This window comes from Apodemus sylvaticus, chromosome 7 (genome assembly GCF_947179515.1).
Source record: "Apodemus sylvaticus chromosome 7, mApoSyl1.1, whole genome shotgun sequence".
Lineage (NCBI taxonomy): Eukaryota > Metazoa > Chordata > Mammalia > Rodentia > Muridae > Apodemus > Apodemus sylvaticus.
The window spans coordinates 17,679,002-17,697,708 of NC_067478.1; the positions used below are offsets into that span (position 1 = coordinate 17,679,002).

Here is an 18,707-nt window from a genome sequence, read left to right on the forward strand (position 1 = left end):
AAGGGCATTGGGAGGCTGTGTGAATGTAGGCCAATGGAAAAGGCCCAGTAAGTGCCTGGTGGTGTGTGGGTCAGGAGTCTGTGCATTTGAATGCATGACTCAATTCTTTGGCTTGTTAGCCGCTCATCTTTGCCAATAATGTTTTTAGCTAAAGAATCACCTTTGGTGTCTTATCCTATCCACGTTCTTGGCACCATTCCTTAAGAATTCTGATTGAGTCAACCTTAGATAGGGTGCCATTCTCTGGAGCCTGGGCAGGCAGCCTACCAGTGGCCACACCCCCAAATACACGTGATGTGACTCTTTCTTTCCCCCAGGAACCATCAGTTCTGATAGCTCCTCCACTAGGTGTCAGGAGACCCCTCCTCTAGTTGTGCTGGAATTTTGATTGACTTGCTCTTGTACAGCCATAGACACTTTGAATTAAGTGTGTGTCAGTCTGGAACCCCTACTCCCCCCCCAAACCCGTTCAAGCTGGGAAACCCCTCCTTCCCCCAACCCAGCCTTTTCAGAGAAAACTCCCCCTCCCCCTTGGAGAAAGCCTTTGGCTAACTTGTCTCCGAGTCACCCCTGTCTCCGAGTTTCCGAGAACCCACCCAAGACTGCCCACCCAGGGGCTCAGTTTTTGACAGAATCTTAGCTCCTGGCTGGCACGTCACCATCACTCCTTGCCTAAGCTCTGAAAACCCCCTTGCTTTAGCCTGGATGTGTGACTTCACTGACTGCCTCCTAATAAATCTGGTTTTAATCCAGTCTAATCTGGCCTCTCTGCGTCACTGAAGGAGAGAAAATGCCTGTTAGTGTGCATCCACCGTGTTGGGTCCAGAGGACAGCATTTCACAGCTTTCCGACTCCCCTAACTTATCCTCAGAGGAAGGAGGTTCATACAGGTGACCTACCTATGGCTCTGCGAGGACTCGCCGTCACCATCACAATCTCAGCATTTTGAGCAGATTGAGTCTGCATTACCCACTGCCCATTGCACATGCCTGTCTCATAAAAGTGAAGTCGGAAACCTGAAGTCTGGATCCCAAGAACCTGTCAAGTACAGCGGTCTTGAAGCTTGTCTTCCGCCAGTGAATTAATTGCCTTAACCATTTATCACACAATTTTACCGGCCAATGGAGTGGCGTTGGGGTTGCCTGCTTTGTTGATTATTTTGAGCTAACTCTGATCCCACTTAGGATCTGACCCTTCATAAACTTTCCCACCTGCTGGGGAAAATGTGCTGAACCTTGGATGGGAGTATGCTGAAGTATTTGGTTCCATATGTTGAGTGGGATTGGAGATGAAGTTTTCTATGCTTGGCTCTTTATTTGAAATGCAGACAGAGAATGCATTTCACTGTTTATTCTTTTACTGTGGTCCTATTTGTAAGTTGATTTAGGACAGTTCTAAAATGCCAAAATGACTAAGACATAGCCTCAGTAATCAAACATAACCAAGATTAAGAGAGAGAAATAATCATTCTTTTAGTCAGGCCTCTTTTATTGAGCAAAACTCAGCTTAAGTAGCTTGAGACAGGCTATTTCCTGTTCAGTGTATTTATGGGAGGAGCACAGTCTCAAAGCTGACTGGAACGCAGGGTTCCAATGCCCCCCAAAGTTTCCCTTTCTTCTTTGCAAGTCAGCACTAATCTTTGAAAGATCCTTTCAGAGTGACTGGAACGTGGCTTCTGTCACTTTAGACTCACATTTATCAAAAACCAGTCTCTAGTCTCCTTGGACTCAGGATCCTAGGGTGGCCGGAATTGTAGTTAGTGATCCCCCAAAACAGACAGAGATCTAATGCAACTCACAGCAGGGTCTTTATTCTATTTGAGCTAGCTCAGGCCCCTCCAATGCACCTCATGCACCACCATCATACAGGATGGTTTTGGTGGTGGTGGGGAACCCCGAATGTCTTTATAAGGCAAGACTTTATAGTAGGCAGTAAGTGTGGGGGTAAGTATGGAAGCATCTAATTGGGAAGTTAATGTGACCTTTAACATCATTGGCTGGTGCTGGGAGTCATATCATAAACTTAATTTCTGCTCCCCTCTGCGATGATGGTCGTTAGGCAGGGGTGTGCTTGTAACCTGGGGTGCTGGGGGAATAACCTGGAGACACTGGTCCTGTTGGAGATTAGCCTAGAGACTGAAGATAGGCTTGGGCTTTGTTGGGGACAGCTTGGAAACTAATGCTAGGTACCAGCCTGTTAGTTTACCTGAGTTCAAACTTACGTCATGTTCTCTATAATGGAATCTGAACTTGAATGAGATTTAGCCACTCAGAAAAAACTTTGGCAGTTCCAGTCCCTAGATCAAGAACTGTGGGCTAACGATGTGCCCCCGCCCCCACTACCACCAAATGACATCTCTTTTTACAATAATACAGTTAGAAAAACCGGTTCCTAAGATAGAGAAAGGAAGATTCAGGAATTCAAAGCAAAATTGAGGTTCAGTATGGAAATGGGGGGAACTTGCTATAGTAGTATTTGTGTGTACTTATATGAAAATGTATATATATATATAATGAAAATTAAAATAAAATTATATTACGATTCAATTTGATATGTTGTGGCATGTGTATGGAAGAGAAAGGAGAAGAGAGAAAGGGAAAGGGGGAAGGAAGGTGGGAGAGCGAGAGAGCAGGAGAGAGCTTGCTCTACAGAGACTGGAGTGACTCGGCTGAGTGGGCATGGTGGTGGGAAGAGATCTCTCTCTCTCTCTCTCTCTCTCTCTCTCTCTCTCTCTCTCTCTCTCTCTCTCTTTTCTGAGACAGGGTTTCTCTGTTGAGCCCTGGCTGTCCTGGAACTCGCTCTGTAGACCAGGCTGGCCTTGAACTCAGAAATTCACCTGCCACTGCCTCCCAAGTCCTGGGATTAAAGGCATGCGCCACCACTGCTCAGCTATCTTGATTATTTTATTTTCATTTATTTATGTTTTTTACTTGATAGGTATTTTGTTTTGTTTTTGTTTTTCTGGATTGGATATTTTCTTTATTTGCATTTCAGATGTTTTCCCTTTTCCAGGTCTTCCCTTCAGAACCCCCTATCTCCTCCCCCCTTCCCTGCCTATACGAGGGTGTCCCCCCCCAACTCCCATCCCCCTGTGGCATTCCCCTACACTGGGGCATCAAACGCCCTCAGGCCCAAGGGCACTCCCACTGATGTCCAACAAGGCCATCCTCTGCCACATATGTGGCCAGTGCCAAGGGTCAATCCATGCTTCCTCCATGGGGCTGCAAAACCCCTCAGCTCCTTCAGTCCATTCTCCAACTCCTCCATCGGGGACCCCCGCACTCAGTCCAATGGCTGGCTGCGAGCATCTGCCTCTGTCTTTGTCAGGTTCTGGGAGAGCTTCTCAGGAGACAGCCAGCAAGTGCTTCCAGCAGCAAGCACTTCCCGGCATCCACCATAACGTCTGGGTTTGGTGGCTGTATATGGGATGGATCCCCAGGTGTGGCAGTCTCTGGATGGCTGGAAAGGGAGCTCCTCCGGGAACATTTGAATGAGTTTTTAAGGCTTGGTTTGGTGGCATGTTAGCAGGCACACATATGTATATATAGCTTTGTGAAAGAGTGAAGGTGTGTGTCATGTGGAGTGTGTGGACATACCAACCTAACTTTGATTTCAGGGTAAATAGGGGAAGTAGGCTTGTGGCTACTTTTTTTTTTTTTTTTAATTTAAATCACTCCCTGTTACATTCCTGCCTCTATATCGAACTTCACTCTGTTGTTATTTAGATCCCTGGTTTGGGCTGGTTTGGAGGTTCTGCAGCTGAACGTGCTTACTGCCTTGCCTGAGTTCTTGAGGTCAACCCTGGGGACCCTCACTGTGGAAGCAGAGAACCTACTCCCTCAGATTGTCTTCTGGCCTCTACACGTGTATGGTGGCACCTGCACCCCCACACCCATACCCACCACGCCAGTGCACAGTTAAAAATGCAGGGGTAAAGGCAGGCTTCCTTTAGAGGTAGACTTAGGCATCTTTAAAATTCAGCCCTCCATCTGGAGCCTGAAACTGGCCTGCTGCTCTGAGCTCACAATAGCTTAGCACATCCTCACCAAGCTCTTCATTCTCCACTGTGCTGTGAAAGGTATGGTCTATCCCACAGAAGGAGCACACTTCATGAAGGTCTGACTCTTCCCTGAAGGCCAGTGGGACTTCTCTCTATAGTACGATGGTGGGCACAGGGTCAGAGTTGGGTTCGGGGTATCTGGTAAGAAAATGAGACTTAAAGATTTAAATCGCTGCTTAGGGTACATCAAAGAAAAACGGATGCTACATTAGGGGACAGTATGTGTCCCATAACCATCACCTGAGTCCTTCAAGTGGCCTTCCCTTTCCTGTGTTGTGTCCTTTTCCAGACTGGCTTCTCTCATTCCTGCACCAGCAAGCAGGATTCAGACAATGGAAGGTTTGTGGCCCTGAGCACTTCCTATGGAAACCCAGACTTGCTGGGGTTTGTCCAGATGGCTAAGGAGGCCACCTCGCCAGCGAGGACCTGGTTTCTTTACCTTCTTTTTAGTTACTGATACCCAGAGTTTCATAGGCGAAAGGACTCACCACCTGGCCAGTGAAAGGAGATGCTCAAACTCCAATCAGATTCTTCATCTCTGGAGATGGGATGTAACTGATTAGCCTCCGAATCTATTTAGTAAGGTGAGCACATTTTTTTTTTTTTTAATTGAGAGCACGCAAGTATTACAATGAAAAAAAATACCTGGGATTATGGCTAAGTGTGAAATTGGTTCTGCTAGCGTATTGTTTAGTTTGAGGTTCACTTTAGAGATGAAGGGAAATGAAACAGTGAATGAAGAGAGGGAAAAGTTCAGCTGCTCAGGGAAAACCACCCATGGATGAGCTGACCAGGCAGATGGGTTTCCAGGAACCTGGGAGATTCTGGGGAACATGACACTGTGTTCCCGTGCCTCCGGGAGGCACTATTGAGGGATGTAAGGATGTGGGGGAAACTAGCCAACATGGCCTCATGGTGACAGGCTACCTGCTGTCAGCTGTTCCTCCGCAGAAGACAGGGAGAAGCAAGGATCAGCCTAATACAGTGTCGCTAAGTCATGACCCTGAAGGCAAGGCGTTCATCCTGGCTCTCACCATGAGTTGGATACCCAACATGCTGATCACTAGTGCTCTGACATTTACACTGTCACCCTTTCCCCAGCCCGGTGTCCCACCGAAGCCCCATCAGCTTTCCCATCATCCATCAGGCCGTGCACCCTCCCACACTCCCTCCCTTCCGCAATGCTTCCAACACATTCTTCAATAAGTCCCCCCCAAATTCTTATAAAACCCACATTTTTATTATAATTGGCAAAGTCCAGCTGGATGTAGCCCCAATCACTCGTTTCTTTCGTTCTGCATGCCAATTTCTCGCCCACACTATCCCAGCGACCCTGGGCTCTGTCAGTTCCTCGGAATTGCTGAGGTCTGTCCTGTTCCGCTGCCTGTGTACTAGGAGATCTCAAACCTGGCTCTCGCAAAGCTGGGCCTACTTTAGCCAAACTTCAGGGTCACTGCTTCTCAGAGGAGCTCTCATCCCAAAGCTTCTCCTCGCTCGTCTCCTGTGCCAGAGAGAGAATCCTGTTCTTTTGTGGCAGGCGCAGGACTCCGAAGTCCTTCCGCTGTTTACTATCTCCGTTCTCCGAGATCAGGAATCTAGTTTATCACTCAACCGAGTCTCTAGTATGTAAAGCAGAGACTGGAACCTAGTAGGATTTTAATCCATTTTGGAATGAGTGAACTGGCATTCAGAGAGAAAAGGATTGGGGGGGTTATATAAAAAATATAAGGGTACAGAGATATATGGGGCTGATGATGTGTTTATTAAAAATCATATAAGCACAAGGTATGGTGGTAGATGCCTTTACTCCCCAGTAACTGGGTGGCAAAGGCAGGTGGATCTCTTTGAGTTCTAGGCCTGCCAGGGCTATACAGAGAGACCTTGTCTTAAATAGGAATAGAAACAAAAACAAAATTCCAAACAACCAACCAAAACAAACAACAACAAAACAACCCCCCCCCCAAAAAATCAAAACCAACCAACCAACCAACGAAGAAGCAACCCAAATCATATGAGGCATTTGTAAAGCCCTTGAAAGCTCACTTGAAGTGTTAAGCTGGTTGGAAATCATTAAGCACAAGCCACATGGGTTTAGCATTGTCTGAGCTTCTGTTCCACTGACTTGCTTCCACGTTATCTCGGCCTTTTATGTGTCCTCTGCGACTTTTTTTTTGAGGTGCTGGTATTGAACCCAGGGTGTGCATTCTAGGGATGCATTCCACCACTGATCCACATACTCAGCCCCTGTCCTCTGCATCTTAAAATTACATGCACATATTTTTCTGGGGTCTGCCTCGGGCCTTTCTTGACAAAGCCAATTTCCCTCTCTAGACTACGCAGTCCTAATCTCACTGTCCCGTCTGGTGGACTGTGGAACCCGTGAGACCCACCTCTTGCTGCTCACCTCGGGGGTAAGGAGCAGAAATCCAAAGCCGTAAGTTGTGTCTGGATCTTCTGCATGGTAGTTTCCCCTTTTGCTTGGCATATTCTTCCACCGCCGTGGTGCTGAGTGAGGCGTGTCTAGAACCGACTCTGTTTTCCTGTGTGCCCTTAAGGAATGCGGTCACAGGTTCCAGGGAGTAACAGGAATGGCCTGCCAGTCAGTGGGCATAGTACAAGTGATGGGCCAGCTGTGACACTGGTGTGCCTTTCCTGTGTTTGGTCACCTCCCTCCCACCCCACCCCCCATCAGGAAGTGTAGCACTATGATCTTTCCTTTCTGCAGGGCCATCCTCTCTGCCCTTGCAGTTTGTTTTAGAATAACCCTGTGTCCCGTAAGCTTTTGGCAAATGTTACCATGAGTCATCCCAGGATTCTGCAGTGCCTAAAATACCCCACATAAGGAATGCTTTTCTAAAATAACAGTGTCTGGCTTTTGGTGTGAAATTGTTAATTATTACATCTTGTGCCTCCGGTGAAATGTGCTATCCTAATAGACAGGGGGATAGGTCGATCAGCGCGGTTTTTACGACAAGGCATCGGGGGAGCAAATGAGAAGGAAGCAGTGTTTGTCCAGCATTAACTACACGATGCACACCGGGCTCTCAGAGGTGACAGATCTATACAACAACAACAAACAGTGACATAAATATATTGTATACTTAACAATTCGGGGAACTGATCTAGAAGAAAAAAACAAAATCAACTAACTTGTCCCAAATCAGACAGTGGGTAAAGTAGAACACATAACAGAAGACGCACTTCACAAGCACATCATTTTGTTTTATTCTGAGGTATTGTGTGGCAAATAGTATTATGTTCATTTTGCCAGCAAAACAGATCGGCTTGCCTGGAATCCTCATTTTAAATCCTCATCTCACCGATTGCGAACTGAGAGCTGCTATCTCCCCAAATTCACATCCTAGTTTGGAAGACGTTGTGTGAATGTAATTGTGCATTTCCCAACAGCTTAGCAATATATAATGGAGTTGTTATTCTCTTTCAGTAAGATCTAAAAGAAATATTGTTTTATTAGCTTTAGAATCAAAGCGAAGACACACACCTGCAGTGGGGATGGAGGTGTTTAGTGAGGCCTGTGGCTATTGTTCTCACTGGCTGACTCACGGAGGCTTGAGGTTTGCAGTCTTGGAGAGAGGGAAGGGAAGGGGGAGGGGGCACTTTTATTCACCTCCCCCTCCCCTCCCGCAGGATCTCAGAATCTCTTCAGGTTTCTTGCATTTCAGAGATTTTTTTTTTTCAGCATGAGGGAGGCTGGAGTTATTGCTCTTTTTTCAATTAGGAATCCATGAACTTTCTATTTCCGGTGGTTCCTGGGGGATGAGGGTTTCTCTTTATGACATAGTTTCCAGTCTTGCAGCACTGGACTCGAGACTCTTGAAGACCTAGCTTGTGTCACGGTCCCATGAGCCTCTCTTGACTGTGTTGTGCCAAGCCATCCTCAAGACTGCCTTGACCTGACCCTCCCTCCTCTGTGCTTCTGCAACACAGAATAACTCACGTGATTAGAGTGTGCTGCCGGCAGCTGGATTCCCTAGAACACCAACAGACCGCCCTGATTATCAGACTTTTTATTTTTTGAGACCTGTAACCTAGTCCAACCTCAAAGTCTATGTAGTCACATTCAGGTGACAGCTGAAGATGACACTGGCCTTCTGACTCTTCTTGCTTTCATCGTCTAGGTGCTGAGATTTCAGGGTTGTGTCACTACAATCAGTTTGGGCAGCGCCAGGGATCCAACCCATGGCTTCGTGCTCGCTGGGCAAGCACCCCAGCAACCGAGCTATGCCCTGCTGATTAGACAAAGGTGATTAGTAAAGGTGACATCCGTGGAGACAGAACCTTCAACATCTTGCTGAAAGGGAGTAGGGGTGACTGCAGGAATCAGGTCCTGGCCTGGATGATGGGGTTTGTGAATTAGGGAAAGGGTTGCATTTGGGTAGAGTTCATGGCATGTTTGCTTTGGGTTGTTGGAAATGGGAGATGAAGGAGTTGAAGCAAGCCTTTGGGTAAGCTGGTCACTATTGATAAGCCAGCTATTTTGGTAAACTTCACTATTGATAAGCCAGCTGTTTTGGTTAGCTACAGCCTTGTCTTTCAGGAGCAAGCCTTTCCTGGAGGAAGCAGCTAAGTCACCTGTACTTGTTTTCAGTGTGCCTTAAACATAGAGAGAGAAGAGAACAAATTACTTTCTAATATTATTTAATAATGAGAGGAGAGTAGGTTGGCTTCAGTTATGAATAAACATTTGTTATTAATTTTAAAAGTGTGTGTGTGTGTGTGTGTTGGGGTGGGAAGTTAAGGGATAACCTTGGGTTTGGTCTTTGCCTACCACCGTACTTGAGTCTGGCTTCTTTCCTCATTCACTGGAGCCTTTGCCAGAGTAGCTGGCCTGCGAGGTTTTGGAGACTCTCCTGCACTTACTCTCCATCTCTCAGCAGGTTTGCTGAGATTAAAAACACATGCAGCTGCTTTCTCTTGGGTTCTGGGGATCTGAACTCAGGTGGTCAGTTTTATATGGCAGATGTTTTACAAATGGGGCCATGTTCCTGCCCATTATTAATTCATCTAATTTATCACAGGCGTGACCAAGTGACACCAAGACAGCGTTTCCTGTTCTTTTTGTTTTAAGAGTTCTGATTGCATCATAGAGAAAGTCATATTCCACTCAAGCCATCTGCATCCAAACTCCTCTTGCATATTTCTGATAATACGGATCTTAAACTTCACCAACGTTTCCCGTGGGGACCAGAGAGCAGAGAGCAGAATTTAGTATCCACCACTGTGATGTAGCTCTCAACTTAAAACATTTGCAGAAGACAGGCACGATGCAGGCTGGGTTAACGAACAGCAAAGGATAATGTCTGGGAAAAATTTAAAAGGCTTTTTATACTTGAAGAATCTGGGTTTCTTTCCCTTTATTTAACACCCCCCTTTCTTTTCCAGAGAAAAGACAATGTGTAGCCCAGGTTAGCAAAGTCATTTAGGGTCATCAGAGTCCCTCCCCTGTCTTAGGGATCCAGGCTTAGTGTTCCTCCTGCCTGTCTGTCTTCATTTGTTCAGCTCCAGACTCTACTGCTTTGGTCTGAATTCAGCTAATGCATCTTTACTAGAATGAATACAATTCTCGAGAGAGGATGCGTTTTATATTACGGTTTCTTGGGGGGGGGGGAGGATTTGTTTCAGTTTTAGAAGAAGAAAAAGGAAGCAGGAAATGCTGATTTCTCCAGAAAACGCAACAGATCCCCGAAGACAGTTGATTTCATACGGTGATTGTACAACTTAGATCATAATTGTATCGCTTGCATCGCAAATAAACCTCCCATAATAATACTTTCTAGAGAGTTTCCTGATCCAGGGCTTCTTTTCTCCTTTAAATAACTTTTGCTTGGAAAAATAATCCCAGTGAATAAATCTTTGCTCCCCGGGAATGTGGAAAGCAACAGCCGGGAAGCTTCCCTTTGGGCCTGCCCTGCCCGAGGTTGAATTAGAGGCTGATTTTGTCCTCCGGGCTCTGGCTTGCCAATATTGTTGCCCCCAGGTGTTACTCTGAGCTTCACTGTGTGGTCAACAACTGCTAAAGCCTGGACAGGATCGAGCTGCCTCTGTAGAGTAAGCTGTGACCCTCACATTCAGGATCCTGGGACACCCTGTGCGGATCACTTGCAACTCTGTAGTGAGTGGGTTCAGAACAGAAGGGATACATTCTTTGGAGACAATCCGTTTTACCCTCACATAATAATTTGTTTCTTATTGATGCAAACCAAAACAGGTATTGGTTTGCAGAATTTTGTGTTCTCTCTGTAAAAAAGCAAATGACATAATAAAAGAAAAAAAATTCTTAGTCATCCTGTTTCCAATCTCATTTCTTCATTCTTTGTGGGGACACATATGGAAACCTTCTAACATTAGAAGCAATGGCTTCTTAGCACCCTAGTCTCTCATGGTAGACTTTAATCATTGCAAGAAACTCCAGCAGGTGTCTGTTGTTTATGTGTGTTAAGGTGAAATCTCAAGGACAAACAAAAGCCCAATGTTAACAACACCTTTTCTTCTGTCACCCCTCGCTCCCTTCCCCTTCTAAAAATCCCAGGATAAAACCTGCTGCTGCTTCTGAGGTTAGCTTTTTCTCTTTAACCTGCTCTCCTTAGGGTATGCCCTCCCAGGAGATTTTCTCTGGTTCCCTGCTGGCTACCTCTGAGGAACTGCAAACATGAGGAATCATAAAGCTACTCTGCAGCCCCAGTAGCCACAGTGACCTCACAGCCAGCTGAGGTGGTTGAGGATTTCTGAGAAACTCTGCCTTGCCAAGTTCAGGCGGCTTCCCTAAGACCAGTGTAGTGGGCCAAGCCAAAAGACAGCTGGAGGCCTCTGACTGCTGGAGTTCAAATTTGCCAAGCTTTAGAGAGTCCCTGGGGGTTGGGGTGGGGGTGGGGGCGGGCCAAGGGCACGAGTCAGCGCTGATTTAAAAGAGCTCACTCAGCACCTGCCCCTGAGCAGCCCGAACCCAGCTGAGCAGAGAGACGCATGCTCCACGGGAGACACACGGGCACTGCAGGCTGCCCTGGGATCCTCGGGGACCTCAGGAAGCCTTGGTGAGTGTGGGGTGCAGGGCTTCCAGCCTGAGACTCAGGGTGTAAGGCGACTCTCTCTCCTCTGCAGATTTTGCTTGGGTTCCATGATCGAGGCTCAGACACTATTGTCATTAGAGGAAACTGAGGTCCCTAGAGCAGCAGTTCTCAACCTGTGGGTCGTGACCCTCCCACCTCCGGGTGGTGGCCAATGACCCTTTCACAGGGGTCGCATACAGATATCCTGCATATCAGTTATTTAAAAATTAGTTATGAAGTAACGAGGAAAATCATTTTACGGTTGGGGTAATCACAACATGAGGGACTGTATTAAAGGGTCTCAGGGTTAGGAAGGTGGAACCACTGCCCTACAGGCTAGAGTCTTAGAATGGAAGGGGACCTCAATGCAGTGTGATTTTCCAGGTTTTAGAAGCTTCTTTGAAATGCCTGCTCGCTGGGGATGGGGTTGGGGGCTCTCAGACCTGCTGAATGTGAATCTGAGGGAGTGTGAATCGGGAAGGTGGGTACCCACGGCTCTTTCATTAAATTAACCCATTGATGTCTAAGGCCCACATAGAGAGCCCTCATAGAGAGTAGTGGGTGTACTGTGGGTGGATTCCACAATGATCTGATACGCTGTGCCATGGGAATTGGTGTCTGGCCTCAAACTTGAAACTGCCCTGTGAGAGCTTCTAACAAACACTGCTGAGTTTCTAGTGTGTGTGGAATTCCAGCGAAGATTCTGAGTGAGTTAGCTGCTCTCAGAATCTCCACATTGAGGCCTGCTTCGTCTTCAGTGGTGGAAGCCTCTTAGGTGCAGGGTTTCCTAGCCCATGTGGATGCTGGTTTTCAGCCCTCAGCTGTCTCTTCAGAAGTTAATTTTCATTGTTGTTGCTGCTGTTGTCCATTTAGCCTGATTGGTTAGAAATTTTGGAAGAGATGTGTTTTATGAATTCTGAACAAAATCTCTTAAGAAAACCCCACATTTGCAAGATATACTTTTGGATGTGTATACTTTTGTTTATTGTGCTTCTTAATTTGTGTGTGTGTGTGTATTGTGTGTGTATGTCCACACGGGCCACTGGTGTACGGGCAGAGATCAGAGGACAAGTTGTGGGATCTAATTCTCTCCTTTTACTAAGCAGAGTCTGGGGATTGAACTCATAACTTCAGACATGGGCAGCAAGCCATGTTACTAGCTGAGACATCTTAGTGGTCGCTAGGGTGTCCTGAGACTTCTAAGGAATTGACGCAAAAACACAATTCCCCAAGATTCTGAATCATCCCTTCAGATGAGCTGGCTCTTTGTCTTTGCCCAGAACCCACCTCAAAAAATAATTGATAACGGAGGCTCACATAGAGTTTGTGGTCGGTTATTGACTTCGTACTTTTTCTTTTAGTGGTTTAATTAAATTAAGCGTACCTCTTCTTTTTGGTACCAGTTTCTTGGCAGGTCTTTCCCAGATTCCCCTCTCTTTGGATGCAGCAAGTGGGTGGTGTTCTGGTTCAGCATTTGCCAGGTTTATTTCAGAGTCTCCCCAGTATTCCCTACCAGGCATATTGACGCTGAATGACCGTCACCGTCTCAGATAAAACAGAACGTACCCAACACAAGATTAGATACTGCTCAGGGTTGCTGGAAAAACAGCTTTAGTGATGTCAGTAAAACCAGAAGGCTTCTCGAGAGTATTGGAAGCCTGCAAAGATGGTTTGTGTCTTAGTTAGGGTTTTACCACTGTGAAGAGACACCATGACCAAGGCAACTCTTATAAAACATTCAGTTGGGGCTGGCTTACAGTTTCAGAGGTTTAGTCCATTATCATCATGGCAGGAAGCATGGCAGTGCACAGACAAGCATGGTACCAGAGGATCCGAAGGGTTCTACATCTTTATCCAAAGGCAGCAGAAGGGGACCGTTTCACACTGGGCAGAGCTTGGGCACTAGGAGATCTCAAAGCCCACCCACTTTCCCCAACAAGTGTAGCCCGAGGCTACATTCGAATGGTTTACCGGGTCACCTGGAAGGAAAACTGGGAATGGGAACAGGGTGACAGGAGAAACATGGAGTCAAGACAAGATTTCCTGCTCAAGACTCAAAGTTTAATGGGGGTCTCCAAATATATATAGGCGGGGCAAGAACCTTCCCCCAAATTCCAGGGTGTGTTCTGGGGAACTGGTCTGGCTGTTCACTGGGCGTTGGCTCCACTGCTCAGGCAGCTGGGTGGGTCACCTGCTTAATTCAGGAATTCGTAGACTTGGAGGAGCAATGAACTTCACCTTGGTCAATGTCAAGGTCCTACCAGGTGGCCTGACACCCCAACAGGGCTCTCTACAAACAAGGACTCATCTACTCTAACAAGCCCACACCTCCTGATAGTACCACTCCCTACTGGCCAAGTATTCAAACACATGAGTCTATGGGGGCTATACCTATTCAAGCCACCATAGTTTACAATGGTTAATTTTCAGATCTAGGCTGCACATGGTTTGTTCTGGAAGATTTCAATGAGTATGTGCTCATATGATGGTCCCAGAAACGTCAAGCCCATTCTCTTAGCTTGGAATGATGTGTTAGGCTAATGATTATTATCTTAGAAAGTAGCAGGGTCATAGAGAGACCATAATGATAAAAATTAGAATTTTAGAAGGATGAAATAGTGTATTGGAAAAATATCTTTGTAGTCAAGAGACTGCAAGCCTTTGGGCAAGGTATGATAAGTGTTTGATCCTTTGTCTCTTTGAAAAATGGGTGTAATTATAGTTACTTTACACAACTACAGGAAGAATTGAGCTGAATAGATAGTGTATAAAATGTTTTCCATATAGTGGATATATTGACCATGTGCTAACATTTATTAACATTATAATTATATAACTAATTTTAGGCTAATTTTTTAAAAGATTTATTTGTTTTATATATGAGTACATTGTAGACACACCAGAAGAGGACATTGGATCCCATTACAGATGATTGTGAGACAACAGGTAGTTGCTGGAACTTGAACTCAGGACCTCTGAAAGAATAGTCATCACTCTTAACTGCTGAACCATCGATCCAGCCCAGGCTAATTGTTTTTAACAACTAGGAAACTAAAACATAAGTTTGAGTAAATTGTAATGTATATTTTTAAAGGTCTGGCCAGACTTCTTGATTAATAGGAAAGAATAATCTATAATTTACATGCTAATTATTTATATATGAGTATTGCTAAAAGCTGATTCATGTGCCCAGTGACACTATTTTTTTTTTCACAGAAACCAGAGAACTAACACACTGAGAAAAGATCTATGTTCTTGCTGGGTTACAGGCCTTTTTCATCTATCTATAAGATAATTTTAGCTTCCAGAGAGTTTGCAGTGTGTTTTCCTAGCCTAGCATATCACTTTGTCTATCAATATAAGGTTTTCTTTTTCCTTTTTTTTTTAAAGTTGTATTTATTATGTATACAGTGTTGTGTCTGTCTGTATGTTTGCATGCCAGAAGAAGGCATCAGATCTCATTACAGATGGTTGTGAGTCACAATGTGTTTGCTGGGACTTGAATTCAGAACCTCTGGAAGAGCAGACAGTGCTCTTAACCTCTGAGCCATGTCTCCAGTCTTCTCTTTACTTTTTTCCCTAAAGATTTATTTATCTACTTATTTGTTTATTTATATTTTATGTGTGAGTTTTGTCTACATGTGTGTAAATTCATTGTGTGTGTGCAGTGCTTATGGAAATTAGAAGAGTGTGTCGGATCCCTTGAGGCTGGAGTTATAGATGGTTTTGAATAGCCATGTGTATAGTGACAATTTTGGAGTTTTTTAAAAAAACAAGTATTACAAGAGTATACTTTTGTTTTTAATCCCAGGTGTAAGATATGCAGTTGCCTCAGATTGTCCACGGCAGCTGACTATGATTTGCCTCGTGCTCTCGGAAAGGTGTGATTTTGTCAGCTGCAGACAGTTTCTGCAGTTGTGTGACATTTGGAATTTTGGGAACTTTTGAGAGGTTATATAAATGCTAGGTCCCTGACAGGTGGGATTGTTTTTGTTGTTGTGTTGTTGGTTGCTTGCTGTTGGTTATGGTTGGTTATGTAGTATGAGCAAAGAAGAAACGAGGAAAAAGAAATTAGATATCCTGATGGCAAAGATCAAACTTGCCCCAAAGAATTCAATGCCCCTAATCAGCAGGACATGGTCTAATGATAACATCATCCCCTTTCTCCTCTATCCTTTCTCTCCTATCTAGTGTTAGGGGCTGAAAGGGTAGAAAAAGGATGGAGAACAGTGAAAGAAAGAACTTACAAAGTAGCAAAGGCTGGCTGCATCCGTGGGCATCCTTGCAAGAGGAACAAGGGCTCTTAACTGCTCGACCATCACTCTGGCCTCTATAGAGCTTTTCCTAGTAGAGAAAACAACAACAAAACCCGAGAATGTTGGAATAATGAACAGGAAACTGAAAGTCTGCAATACTGACACAAGATGAGAATAGTTTTTAGTTCTTTGGAGAATAAAGTGGGTTTGTGTGTGTGTGTGTCTATGGACACATACCCACATGCACACAAATGTGCATATCAATAAGTAGGGGTGTTGGAGAGAATGTCTTAATACCAGCCTTCTAGGTAACTGGTGGTTTAAGGGCATTCAAGTAAAACAGACAATCCTCCCCGGGAGAAGTACTTCAGGCATGAAATAGAGTAATAGTGATATTTTTGCCTAGGCCTCGATGGAGGCTGTGTAAATTGCTAGCTTTAAACCCCATAGTAATTCTGGGAGGTAAAAAAGGCAGGCTCTTGGCTAAGACGACGTGCTCAGTCAGCCGACAGTCATTCTAAACTTCTGGTCCCTAGTCTATTTCCTTAAAGGGTGGGCAGGGTTATGTTGTAGAAGAAATGAGAGAGTAAAGATGGATTTACACATTTAGCTTTGCATCATGATGAGATTTAAAAAAACATATGTGCAAAGAGCTATAATCAAATTCAGCAACCATCGTCTGAACTTGATTATTCAGAGATTCGTTGTCTGTCCACTCAGGTTAATATCACAGAGCATGCTAGCTGTGGGCCATGTAGGTGAGATACCAAATGTTAGTTCATTCTGTACACACCTAGGGAAAGTGGTAAAGACAAAAAAAGATGAAGAGTGTAGATGCCACATAGTAAGAGATGTGAAAGTGCTGCTGTTCTGACCTCTCACAACTAAGAAAGTCAAAGAAAAGATAAGGCCAACACTAAGCTAATCAAGACAGCTGACTAGTAAATAAATCTAGAAAAAAATATATATTCATCTGAGTGAAGTAGCAACAAACACTTAAAAGCAAAATAAGGGGAAAACTTTGATTCTCAGTAGTAATGAGTGTTAACTTATCTAACAATTATGAATGCTGAGTGGGAAGATCCAAATCTTGTTGGATGCTTTCTCCTTCAACATATTCCCTCCCACAGTATTTCCAAAGGTTTCACAGAAAACTCAAGGAACTAGAATAAGCCTCATCCAAAAAATTTCCCATAAATTTTTTTTCAAAAAAATTTAAAACATTTGTAGGGTTCTGTCTTTTTCTTTTATTACAAAGCAGATTCTTTAGTTTATGGCTTGGCATTTGGGACTTCCTGTATTTTATCTCTTTGCAAATTATTCTGACTCCTTAAGTGACTCATATGGTGTTGGAAGGATGCTTTTTTTTTTTAAAGATTTATTTATTTATTGTTGTATGTAAGTACATTGTAGCTGTCTTCAGACACACCAGAAGAGGGTGTCTGATCCCATTATGGATGGTTGTGAGCCACCATGTGGTTGCTGGGATTTGAACCCAGGACCTTCAGAAGAGCAGTCAGTGCTCTTAACTGTTGAGCCATCTCTCCAGCCCTGGAAGGAGGCCTTTTAATGCACGTTGCTCTTTGTGCCTCAAAGCCTGGAATAGTTCCATGAATTATCTATACACTGTGGGGCCAGCTGGCCAGCAAGTGACAGATGGCAGAGTTGTTAACTTACCTAGAGCAGAGTTTCTTTTAAGCCTTATTCATCTTTTGGCCTTAGAAGACAGAGGTATATATAGAGCAAATCCACTCTGTTCTGGTGAGTATGTCCTTAGAATGAAATATTAGATATTGTCTCCTCCTGCAGAAAGGAGGAAGCTTGTGGGACAGTTTCCTTGTGCTAATGGGCTGTGTGGTCTAGTTCTTGACTCCTCTCTGTCCTCCATCCTTGATTTCCTCCTTTTTGTGCATAAGATGATTTCAGTATTGGAAAGTGAACTCAAAGGTTCCTTCCAGGTCTATGTGATGCAAAAAAAAAAATCATCCTTTGCATGCACCCTAAGCATCTCTGTACAACTCTTCTCCCAGCCAAAGCCCACAGGCATGTATACACATATGCACACACACTCTAGTGCACATACATGCATGTACACATGCACGTACATGTACATGCACACACATGTATGCATACACACACGCACACACATTTTAGTGCACACACATGCATGTACACACATGTACACATAAACACAGATGCACACATATACATATGCACACACACTTGTGCACACACATGCATGCACACATACATGCACACATGCACACACATGCACACACACTCAAGTGCACACACACATGCATACCTCTATTGCTTATTTCTATCTACAGGACTCGCTGTCATTCTGATCTTTGACACTTCAGCCTTTCATACTGCAGGAGGCTTTCAATCCCTCTCAAGATGCCACCTCTTCCTTGAAGCCTTTCCCAAATACTATGCTGTTTCCCAAGTGTTTTGCTGTCTTCTTACACAGCTATTCGCTGTCTACCTTTCTCATTTACTTCCTTTGGTACTTTGTATTCTGCACCAAGCACTGGAATCAGAGAGACTTGGTCTCTGCTCTAGAAAAGTTTGCCTTTCAGAGAGTAAACAAAGAGGTCAGAAATCTTGCAAGCTTTTTGTCTGTTTTCTCCTGCTTAATCTAAACCACGTTCAACAGTGCCAAGAGTATAGCTGATTCTCGAGATAAGTTTGCTGAATGGGTAATGTGTCAGAAGTATGTGTGTGGGTCTGTGTGAGCACATATGTACATAAATGTGTATGCTTGTATATATAAATATTTTTGAGCTATATAAAGTCCAATGACATCATGGAGAAGAACGGATACCCTTCTCTAAAGCAGGAGTTGGACTCAGCCTGGGAAGTACACTGCTCTTGCCTTATGTAAAGATTGGGTTGTCATTTTCATTGTCCTATGTTGCAGGCCAAACTTCCCTTTTATTTCTCCTACCCTGAGCCAGCCATTTATTGCAAAGGTGAAGCTAGGACTGTCTCTGTACTCCTATATCCTGCTAGAGTCACCCTATCCTCCAGGGATAGTTTAAGAATGGTCCAATATGGTAGAATGGTGTATTCATTATTTTGTTTGTTGATATGGCAAGAAACCCGACAAGAATCAACTTAAGGAAGGAGGGGGTTATTTTTGTTCACAGTTTTGGGTTGTAGTTCATCATGGTGAGATATGAATGGTGAAAAAGAGAGAGACCCCTGGGCACATTGCATCTGGAGTTAGGAAGGAGAGATGAACATCGGTGCTCAGACTACAGCTTTTGAGACTTTTTTTTTAAACATAGCTCTGGTTGTCTCTTGAACACACAGAGATCC

General features: G+C 44.5%; 1 protein-coding gene across 1 annotated transcript in view; it reads left to right on the forward strand.

Moving 5' to 3' along the window:
- The first annotated feature begins 11,029 nt into the window (after positions 1-11,029).
- The window catches only part of Col6a5 (collagen type VI alpha 5 chain), a 99,910-nt gene continuing 92,232 nt past the window's right edge, over positions 11,030-18,707 (forward strand). Inside the window, exon 1 of the mRNA XM_052187443.1 lies at positions 11,030-11,112. The gene's annotated coding sequence lies outside the window, so the exon portion shown is untranslated. The remainder of the gene's footprint in view (positions 11,113-18,707) is intronic.